Source organism: Cynara cardunculus, assembly GCF_001531365.2.
Source record: "Cynara cardunculus var. scolymus isolate 2C chromosome LG 17, CcrdV1, whole genome shotgun sequence".
Taxonomy (NCBI): domain Eukaryota; kingdom Viridiplantae; phylum Streptophyta; class Magnoliopsida; order Asterales; family Asteraceae; genus Cynara; species Cynara cardunculus.
This window is the reverse complement of record NC_037544.1, coordinates 33,803,980-33,813,435: the sequence shown is the minus strand read 5'-3', so window position 1 is coordinate 33,813,435 and position 9,456 is coordinate 33,803,980.

The window sequence follows — 9,456 nt, the reverse complement described above, 5'->3', positions numbered from 1 at the left end:
TTCTATAAATATTTCAATTAATTGGGTTGTATTGGTTGTACAAATGGACATGGTTGCATTTGAAATATACTATATATATATATATATAGGGGAGCGATCAAATGCAAACCACTCAATTTGTACAAACCGTGCAAACCGCATTCAACCAATCATAATTTTTCATTTTGTTCATTTTGTTGTAATTATGAGAGGTTGATTAATCATGTTTATTATGGAGGGTGTTAATCATAGATATTATCATCTTCATTATTTTAATTTTAGAGAAATACATGAAACAGTTTCATTAAGTATTATATGAAACAATTTCACAACCATATATGAAACAACTTCATCAAAAAAAGTATTATATGAAACAATTTCACAAGATTAAACAATTTCATGAAAAATTTTCATAAGATTAAACAATGAAATCGACAGATGAAGGTGGTTTGCACGGTTTACACAAATGAGGGCGGTTTTCATATGATCACTCCTCTCTCTCTCTCTCTCTCTCTCTCTCTCTATATATATATATATATATATATATTTAGTCTATCTCTCCTAATAAACTCTATAAATAAGAATTTAGAATATAATCGTGATCAAGGTGAGTTTTCGTATAACCTTTTCGAACTGAAATGGATATGTTATCAAATGATTTCAACTTTGATATTATAACGTATTGGCATGTTTAAACTGTTAAACTGTATTGTGGTGAGTGGGTTGTGCCTGGGTGCCAACTATATGAGTAACTGGGTTGTGCCTGGGAGCCAACCATACCATTAACCGGGTGTAACCGGTGGGTGCCGAGTCCACTAAATAATATGTTTCAACTATTGGCTATTTAAACCAAGATTGTAATAGCGGTAAGTCGGGTCAAATTCACTAGCACTCGGTTTTCACATACTATTGCCAAATAATCCAAATACAACAACAAACAATTAAAAATAAATACGAGGGGGGGGGGGGGGTTTAAAAAGCAATATATTAAAAACCCAACAATGGTTTGCGTTCGATTAAAATGTCTAATTATCATGGATTCCGAAAATGTAAAATAGCAAAACAAATCCAAATTGGCTATGGTTATCAACAAGCTCTGATAACCTAGATTTTTTTCCTATGATAAACATTGATTAAAATAAACCTTAATCAAATCTTAACCTCAAACGAGAATTTCAACAAGCTCTCAAATTCCAAGTGTGATTAGCATTAACGAGAAAAATCACCAACTCGAATCAATAAGCACACAAGCTCACCTTATTAGAACTTTGATTGCAAGAATTCAAGAAATCGAATTGAAAACCTTACTGAGACCAAAAGATTTCATTTGTCACTTTATCAAAATCCCTAGACAATTTCGGATCTTAGGGTTTCAAATAACAAACATTCATAAGAACATTAACAAATTGATCAAGTTAATTAATGATCCAAATGAAACTGACGTTCTAACGGAATTCATGCAAATAAACTTGTTCCACAAGATTACAACGAACTCTCAAAGTAAATGATACATAATATAAAGAGAAACCATTGTTGAGATTACAACTAAAATGGAAAATAAATTACCAAAAGTGAAAGGAATTATCGTTGAAAAATGCTTACAATCGATCTTTTGCTCTCCCCAATATTCCGTTCCTATATTTTTATCGAGACAACATAAAATAGGAATTTTGAGCCTATTAACATATATTAAAACTAAAAAATTCGTAGCTATCAAAATATCCTCCCACCTAGGATTTTGACCGTCCTTGGGCGAACACTAAGATTTTAGCACAAAGTAAACTTCATAAGTTGATTTTAAAAGTTGAAAAAGAGACATAACATTGCACGAAGGTGTAGCTTAACGGGTGTAACAATAATCAACACACAAGACAAACCAAAGATGAATACATGCTAATTTCACAAACACCTCATAAAGAGATACAAACCTATTCTAATCACTCATTCGAAAAGGTGTTGGTATTTTCACTTAAAGCATCAGTTTGCAAAAAAAGGCACTACCATAGACTTGCATCAAGTCTCAATTCTCCATTACTAATGGTAAACACTAAATGTGAATCAAAAGGACTTTAGATAGGGGTCGTAAGGGTTAAGGTTGAATTTTTTTTTTTTTGAACGTGACTAAAATTGGAAAAGAAACCATGAATCAAAGCATATACTCCCACATCTTCTACATCAAAGCAATCATAAAATTTCTCAATTTTCGAGCCTTTATTTTGTGGAGCATTCTATGGAGACAATTGTATTTTTCTCAAGATTGGTCTCTATTTATTCATATATTTTTCTTTTCTTTTTCTTTGTTTTTCACTTTCATACCTTTTTCTTTCTTTTCTATATTTTTTTAAACATCTACCGAGCATTGTATAGGCATTTTGGATCACGTAGAGGGTCAACAATTCTTATGCCCAGAGAGTCTAACAAGAAAACATATAGTTGCATTCCCAAAGTCTGGTAAGTGAAGTGTTTGGCTAGGGGTTAAAGTGTGGTGTCATAACAAAAGAACGGGTAATTAGGCTCAAAAGGGGGTGATAAAAAATATGCAAGTATAAGGGTTGGTTTTTGGCTAAATGGTTAAAGATATCAAGGACGACCTTTTTCATTTTCGCACTAGTACTTACCTAATGCAATCTCGAAGAGTCAAAATGCAAATTCTAGGATGACATAAACATGGAAGATGCAATGCACAAAGAAATATTATAAGACTGAATATAATGTTTAATCATGGCTTAGAGGCTCACAGGTGCATTTAGTCAGTAAAATTAGCAAGACTCACAAAGGTTATCTTAAATGTGTTAATCACGACTACACAATCGTTCATGCTATGATATTCATGGCATTACAAGCATAAAAATGGTCAACTCATGCAATTTACTTAATAATTGCCTAAAAACAAGTCAAAAAATTCAGCCTTTACTCATGCAATATCCCCACACTAATTCCTCCCCACACTTAAATCATATATTGTCCTCAATATGTGCATTCAATGGTATAGTCTAAGGCAATAAAAAGTAAAGGGAACAAGAAATCTCCTTGAATGTATAGACTGTCGCCCGATACATGATCAAAGTTTGTGGTGCGTGTCTCCTACCACTTTGAGGGGGGGGTAGAATCCGACTTCAATGAAGGCCAACCCAAAAACAAAACTCATCAATTCAAAAGACACTTCCCTTTTAAATCTGAATTATCTTTCATGATTGGTTGAGGTAAAACAATTTTGGCATATGAGGATTAGGGAAATATGCAAAATGATCATAAGATACACTACTAGGGTAACCGTTAGTGAAATCAACAAGAAATATAACTTTAATATCATCAACATCGATAGTAATGGTATGTTCATCCATATCAATGATGGTTTTGGATGTTTTCGTAAATGGTCTCCCTAAGACAATTACGTTGTAACTAGCGTGGAAAGCACGTAAAAGTCCATAGAAAACACTAATTCATTATCATGGACCAGAACATCCTCTACCATCCCCTTATGGGGAACATTAGTCCCATCTACCAACTGAATAAGTGAGTTGGTCACCTCTAAAGGACTGACATTCAAAGAGTTAAAAATAGAAAAAGTCATGATGTTCACGACGGAGCCTAAATCTAATATGGCCCTTTCAGTACCAAAATCACTTATCTTGCATGGAATAAAAAACTCATATGGATCCTCGTATTTAGATGGCAACCTTGTTTGTACAAGCTCTAAATTGTCCTCTTCGATGAGAACATCATCTTCTTCATCGGTAGCGGCTACTTTCTCATCCTTTTAATCCACATTTTGAACCACTTATTGGATTAGTCACTTATTGCTCTTTTTTTTACTGTCCAAATTTTTCTCGAAATGGTGGTGGGATGACAAATTCGAGCATCTCATCCTCAACTGCATTTCTCATCTTTGATCTACCAACTCTGTTCTCACTCTTTAATGTCATCATATTCACATTCAACTTAGGGGGCATCTCAGTCTATGATGGTAGCTTACCTTGAGCCTCTGTGTAATCAACTGAAAGCGCCAATTATTGGGCCACCAAGTTTTGAATATTTTCCTTTGTTTCTTGTTAAAACTGTTGACTGTTAATATCAAGGGACTTTACAATATCTTTAAGAGACATACCTGAGTTACGTGAAGTAACTTGATTTGGATTGAATGTGAGTTCTTTATTGATAAGGTTGTTGGAAGGACTTTGACTGGAATTGTGGAGGTCATCGGGCATCAAATTTATTGTTATAGAATTGTGGTTGTTGTCCTGAAATCCTCCTATGGCATTCACATCCTCTTGTGTCACCATCACTTCTTCTAGCAATTGCGGGAACACGTCTGTAGGATGACCTACCTCCTTGCAAATCTCATAAGCATTCACAAGTTTCTTCTCGATGACCAACTGTTTCACGAGCTCAGTTAGATCATAAAGTTTACTCTCTAAGTTTGAAATATTTGCCTCATTCATCTTTGTGGTTCTCTTTGCATGTTAGATCGGGTGCTAAAATGCTAAGAATTTTCAACCATCATGGAGATCATAGCTCTTACCTGAGTTGGCGTCTTGTTGAATACTTCCCCACCACTTGTAGCATCGATCATATTATGTTCCATCGACAAGAGACCTTCATATAAAGATTGTTAAAGCAATTGTTTAGAGATTCCATGTTGCAGGCAACTCACGTAGAGATGTTTGAATCTCTCCCAATACTCGTAGAGAGTTTCAACATCTCTTTGTTTGATGCCACATATTTTTCTATGAAAATTGGTAACGCAAGAGGCGGGAAAAAATTATCTAAGAAAAGTATTGCCATCGTGTTCCGCGTCGCTATCGGATCAAGGGGTAGCGAGTAGAGCCAATTTTTTAGCGTGATATTTTAAAGAGAAAGGGAATGCGTTTAACTTTATCAGGTCCTTGGAAACCTCGTTGGGTTTCATGCTTAGATAGAGTACATGGAATTCATTCAGATGCTTATTCGGGTCCTCATTCTCTAACCAATAATAAGTGGGTAAAAGATGGACCAAACCGGTTTTAAGAATAAATTCAACCTTACCTACCAAATACCTTATGCAAATGGGTACTTGGGCAACATTCTTGTGTCGCCAGCTCTCGTAGATTCCTCTTTTGTTTCATCTTCTTCTCCTTCTTCTGTTTCGTTTTCTTTGCCCGAATTTCTGGATAGGTCAATATCTTGCCAGATATTTACCCATGATGACGAAATTCCCCCATCTAACTTCTTTTGACGCTTGGCTTGTTTTCTAAATCGCTTTGCACTATGTTCAATTTCTAAATCAAGTGACAAAGGTGAACCTGTACCAGAAGATCTTGGCATAAATGATAGAGATAAGGGTTTTTGCATAACTTTCACTAAGGTTCAACATGTCGGTCAAGTTGGTGTGTCATAGAGATATAAATGTCCCTCCATAATGACAGAACTAAGGTTTTCGAGATCTATTTAGTAAGGTTGACAAACCAAAGTTAGCAATTATGGCCACTTTTACTTTCGAGAGAAAGAGACCATGATGATTTATTTCGTGCCATCTTGTTGCTACTATATTCTGAGGGAAAAACTTGCATCCATGCTCATCTTTTTATTACTTGTTATTTATTAATCTAGAGAAAGCACCAAAACTCGCTCAAAATAGTTTGTTCTCTAATTTAAATCTTTGAATTTGTTCATTTGGAACCTGAGTTCTTCTACTTCATTTTTATTCTTTTTAGTCGGTATCCTTAATTCTCTCATCTCTTGAACTTATTGCCATAATGATTAGTCGGTTCTTTTTCTTCTTTGTATCATAATTCAATCAACTGAGGTTATTCTAAGGTGTATTCTCAACTCAGTACTCAAAACTTTGAAGTCTAATCCATGTAAATATGCATCATAGTAGTCGGTGTGCATTAGCACCGCTATTGTGCCATATTTGTGGGTATATAGGGGCGTTTCAATGATTTTGGATGCATGTGCGAAGAGTCAAAAATATGCCATTAATCCAATAAACATAGAACACCCAAATTTTTAAGGGGTTTGGAACCTAGTCAAGTTAGGCGGCTCATCCCCACGTGATTATTATTGAAAAAAAAGTTACAACGGAGGTTTGGAACCTAATCAAGCAATCACCAAATATGCAAATAACCCAGTTTCAACACCAAATATGAAAATAACCAAGAACCGAAATTTTCTATTCAAGATTCAAGATCAAATATGCAAATAACTTAAACCAAGTAAGCAAATAACCTAATCAAGATTCAAGATTCAATAACCAGATACCTAAATAACCAAATTGGCACCAAATATGCAAATAACCCATTTAGGTATTAATAAGTAAATACTAAATAAGAACTAGAAATAAAACACCTAGACTGGAGCAATATCAGTTGGAAATTAGATGCAAATCACTCCATCAATGATCAATTGACAAAAAAAATCAGATTAAAAAAAGAGGCATGATGGTCACTCGTGAGGTCTAGTGGTCGACTGGCGTTGAGACTTGAAGTGTCGTTTGAGACATGGAAATGGTCACTGGTGTGGAGTGTGGTCATTTGAGAGCAATGCGAGGGTGTGATAGGGAAACATGAAGTGAAGTGTCGTTTGAGTAATCGATGATTCGAGGTCGAGGCTTCGATAGAGAGAGTTCCTTTAAATTTGGAAACTTAACTTACTATAGGCTTAAAGTACCTTGCCTGTGATGTCCTGGAACTTTGCCCATCTCGACCACTAAGTGCGCCTGTGTGGTATACATTTGTTGTGAACAACATAATGGACATATATGATTATTAATGAAAATCTGAAACATTTGCTTCGAAAAAGAAATTTACAAACATTTTATTGACAACAAAAGAGAACTAGTTAAAACATTGGGTATTCTACATAACACGTAAGATATATAATACGAAAATATCCATAATCGAAAAAAAAAATCTATTCAACTTCAAATTCTCTTATCAGATTTTACAAAAATAGCTTAATAACAATTTTCAAAATTCAAATAGTTATGTAATTTAGCTCATTAAAGTACTATTAATACAATTTTAATAATGAAATATGTTTACATATCTAGTTGTAATCATTCTATGCTTGCAGAAGTGGTCCAAATTTTAATCCTAAAATAAACTAATATTAAATATATAGTTATTATGCTTAAAATTACCTTTTCTAGAATCTTCTCTTCTAAGCTCCCATCTGGTTTGTAAAATGGAAATGATCTGGTGATTTAGAATTCAAATTCATTTCAATTTCATGTTTGCTTTGTATGATTGCTTGAATCAGGCATATTTAACAAACATAGTTTTAGTAGATATTTTTAAATTTTAAAACGAATTTTTTTATTGATCATAACTCTTGAATCTTTCTGTAGCCAAACTCGGACCATGTAAACAATCGTCGAACCATCAAATCAAGCTTGACTTGCCTAGTTAACATCATTGAGACAAGCTCGATTGAGTTTGGCTCACATTATGACTAATAAATGTTAGGACCAAAATAGTCCTAAATATTATGAAAGTTTTATAAAGGCAATTACTTGTATTGTATTGTAATATATTGTAATTGGGCTTAAGGGCAAATGGGCTTTGGCTTAGAATAGCTTGTTGATCATTTTGTATTCTACGCATGAGAGTCGTCTAAGATTTGARAGCTTTGTAGTTTACAGTTTTCATGAATAAGACAATCGGCCGGTTCTTCAAGTTCATGATCTTCATCTTAATTCTCTCATTTCATGTTTGAATCTTGAATTGTTGTTAGATATGGAATCCACAATTGGTATCAAAGCAGAATCGAATCATCTATTTGATATGATCATTCTATCAACAACAAAATTCAAGTTAATTTTATGTTTTGGCAATAGAAAAGTACTAACATGAACTACAACTTCGTGTTCGATGTCTTGAGATTAATTTACTAAATTCACCATGTTTTTAAATGTTTTAATCAAATTCGTGCCAAAGGATTTGCATTTTGGTGAATTCGAACCTATATTGATCATCAATTTAGGTGTTTATATGAAAATTTTGGATTTTTTTTTTATGATTTTTGGTTGAATTGTGCTATGATACTGTGAGATATTGTTTCATCTCTCGTTGGATGTTCTTGTTGAGCGATAAAGGGATGATCATCGCCCAATGAAGATTCGAAGCTATTTTGAGCGATATATGTGTATTCATCGGCCAAAATATGAATGTTGGTAACTTGGATTTTTCCAAACTGTGTCGAGCGATATATTTTGGACTTGGTGAATTTTGGCAAGTGCTGAGCGATAACCCTTGTCATCGCCCAAAGCACTGCCCGATGACAAATGCTCATTGCCCAAGTCATGGTTTGTATAGATGTTATCGGCTCAACGTTTTGAGTGATAAAGGTCCTCATCGTCCAACATACCAGGCGATGAAGAGTTGTTTGGTGGAATGTGACCTTTATTAACAATTTTGACTTGTACTTATCTTGTGTGATATAAGTGTTGCCCGATAACCTTCCAATCCGCCCAAAGCTTCAAGCGGTGACCCTTACATGTTGAGCGATGAAAGGAAGTTGATGCATATCTGCCCAAGGCATGGACGATATAATCGTTCACCACCCAAGGTATGAGCGATAATGTTGCTCATCGCCCAAGGCATGGGCGATATACAGGAGTTCATGGGTATCCGCCTAAGGCATGGGTGATGAGATGTCAAACTTATGCTCATCGCTCATCACATGAGTATCTATTCATCGATTCTCAATGAGCTTATCAGTGTGCTTAATGGTTTTCTTTGCCATATCACCTTGTGCTTAATGATTAAGGTGAAGTTTTATCAGTATTTCCCTTAAGAGCATCAAACAACAACATTGTTAATTTTGACTTTTGAAAGTCAAAGTTTGACTTTTTGGTCAGCCATTTTGGAGATTAAAGCTTTAAAAGCCGGATTTGAATGGATTTCATAACTGTTTGATTGGTTTTGGTATTTGATTAGAATAGTTAGAGTTTGAGTATTTGCAATCGTTACTCTGGAGTTTTTCTACAAAAGGCTAGACCATTGACTGCCTTAACTCATTTCTTTTGACCTAGTCAATCATAGGTCTTGAAGGTTTGCAATCAATGTTCTGGAGGTTCTGGATATCAGATCTTTGAGTGTTCTCAATCATTCTTCTATCCTGATCAATTAGAGGTTTGATAGTATATAATCATTGTTCTGAAGTTATAGTTGTGAATCACTCTTCTGGCTAGGAATTTTGCATCTGACTCTAGTTATTCAGTCTTCTGAAAGTTTGAAGAAAATCGGCTTATCTATCTGAGTTGACTTGTTGTTCTTGAAGTTATGTGCTTAATGTTGATACTTCTCTCTAGTTGTTAATGTCAATGATGTTTGCTTTGGTACTTCAAGTTAATTTTGTTACCCCATTTTGTGAGCTTACCAAGATCAAGTTCTTAAGATGAATTGTAACGCCCCCAGAACCCCGTAGCAATGATATTGTCCGCTTTGACTAACCTGCCCGCTATACCACAAAGCAGTAGTCGCACGGTTTTGTTTC